This window comes from Cynara cardunculus (genome assembly GCF_001531365.2).
Source record: "Cynara cardunculus var. scolymus isolate 2C chromosome LG 5, CcrdV1, whole genome shotgun sequence".
Lineage (NCBI taxonomy): Eukaryota > Viridiplantae > Streptophyta > Magnoliopsida > Asterales > Asteraceae > Cynara > Cynara cardunculus.
This window is the reverse complement of record NC_037532.1, coordinates 5551147-5553858: the sequence shown is the minus strand read 5'-3', so window position 1 is coordinate 5553858 and position 2712 is coordinate 5551147.

The window sequence follows — 2712 nt, the reverse complement described above, 5'->3', positions numbered from 1 at the left end:
TATGCGTTTACCGGGTAAGTGTTTGGTAAACGACCTCTAAGTTTGTAGTTTACTCTATAAATAGTTCACTGAATATATTTAAGTAATATGTTTTTTGAATTGCAACATGTTAATAATTTTTATATTAAATTATTTCTGTGTTTGTTAAATCCAAATAAAAAATATATTTAAAGATGCTTTCCTTTTTATTTATAAATAAATATGTGTCATAAAAAAATTAATTCTAAATATAAATTAAAGATATGGTTTTATAGTATTCTATTTTCTATCGTCTTTACTATGTATAAAATTCCTCTAAAAAGACACGATAGCGTTGCTTCATTTTCAACAAAATAAATCCAAAAGAAGGAAAACCCGTCAAAACCTATCCATAAATGTATGGAGGTGAGAAGCCAAACTCATATCAAGTACGTCAAGTTACCGGTCTAAACTTGAGAAAAAAACCGATTATATGATAAAAAACTCCAAAATGGATTTTTGTAAGGACGTGTTATATCATTTTATCTGTTAGTTACTTAAATAGATAAGAATTTATCAGAACACTTCAAGATTTGAGGTTTACAGCTTTAAATAGCATAGAAAAAATAATAAATAATTATAAAAATAATTGGATTACATTTTTATTAACCAATTATTACAAAACAAATGTTTTTAACATTTTTTTAAACCTTATTACATACAATCTTACGAAATCTCATGAAATCTTGAGCACTCCCTAAGGATTTTAAAATCCTATGTTTGAAGGATTTCAGTTAAATCCTAAGATTTCAAATCCGGACAATCCAACAAACCAAACATGAGATTGGAATGGAATTGAAATGCAAATTCCCCCAAATCTATTTCATTCTTTCAAGCCAAACGGGACGTAAGTATGCTACTATCAATTGTTTTTTATGCATTAAGCTATTTTTATACAATAATATTAACACCTTGGGTCTTTTGTCTAAAAACCATTAAGCCATCTCTTACCAACCTTAATAACACCAAAATGCCAAATATTTGATCTCTAAATAGGAGTGGTTGTGGTGCACTGGTTAAGTCTCAGAAGAATGTAATGGAGGTTCGAATTTAGACGTTGGTAAAACCTTTTGTAGCCATAGAGGTTCACGTGCTATAGATGTGGTCATCCGGGGATTAACTAATGCGCGTAAGATAGCCAAAAAACCCAAAGTTACCAAAAGACGTTTACGGGCCCAAATAATCACCAGAATGGCAAGTACGAAAACCTTTCATTTTTATAATCAAATCAGATGGTCATATCTCAATTAATTTTATAGACTCTGAAGTTAAAAATAGTGTAAACCAATAATAAGCTTAAATAATTTAAACTATTGACAATGAAAAACAAATGCAAATTCTTACAAGTGGAACTGCAAATAATTGTTAAAAACTATAGAGTAAACTACAGTTTTTGTTCGTATGGTTTGTTAACAATTTCTATTTTCGTCTTTGTAATTTAGAAAATACAATTTTCGTCCCTATAACTTGTAACTTATTATTATTTTTGTTCCTTAACTAACTCTTACCTTTAAGCATAAATGACCAAAATAGTAAAGAATTGTAAATCATAAAGACTGAAACAAAAATAAATCGTAAATCACAAGAACCGTAACAAAAATAAATTGTAAATCAGAAGAACGAAAATGACAAATTATAAACCATAGAGACGAAAATCGTAATTTTAACAAACCACAAGGGCTAAAAATGTAATTTATTCAAAACTATAGATATCGTTGTAATTGTTAAAACAGATGTTTGTAATTTTTTAAAATTTTATCATTTTATTAGGAAAAAATTATAGAATAATTGTTGAAAATATTTTAATAGTAAAAAATAAAAATTAACCATAAAAAATATTAATGATTACATAATAAAAAAGGTGTTTGACTTTTTGGCATCCGTACCCTCAAAAGTTAAAATAAAGACAAGCTTTTATCTGCACACCCAACAATTGGCTCGTGGATCGGGCGACACATTGCCCACGGACTTCGGTCAAACCGGTCAACCTACGACTTTTCTAATCCTTCCAACATTGACTTTTGTAACAAGATCCTCTTTTTCTTTTCTTTAATATATATATATATATATATATATTAGTTTAGATACTGAACCTACCTTTAAGAATACCAGTAAAAGAGGATATTTTTTGCCTTCCTCGATGACTAAAGCTAGCAGGGGTTTGAGATCGAACCTGATTGTATTTAGGCGAAGTCAGTACACCTATTTTGCCAACTGAGTTACAAGTCAAAAGAGTTTTATAAATGAAATATATTGACTAAATGAAACTTACTGATTTTAAATGATGATTATTAGACAGTAAACCATTATTGAAAATACAGTAAATATAATATGTGTTTATCATCATCTAGTATATACCCTATATTTACCTATCCATGGTATTTAGTCAAATTCAGAACAAGATATCATGTCTAGCTCTTTAGAGCATTGAAATAGAAACCAGTTCAATTGAATGGACTAAAACTGTATTATAAACACTTACAGATAAACACATGAGGAAGAGGGACGTGAACTAAAAGGGAGTACCTAAAGTCGACTTTGTTTGTGACGCATATAAGAGCATCGTCAACAAAATTAAAATATATAAAATGAGGTTTTTGTTCTTTAATTAGAGATTTTGACTTTTGGTTATCTATTATAGATAATCAGTTGGAGATGCTTTAATATATATATATATATATATATATATATATA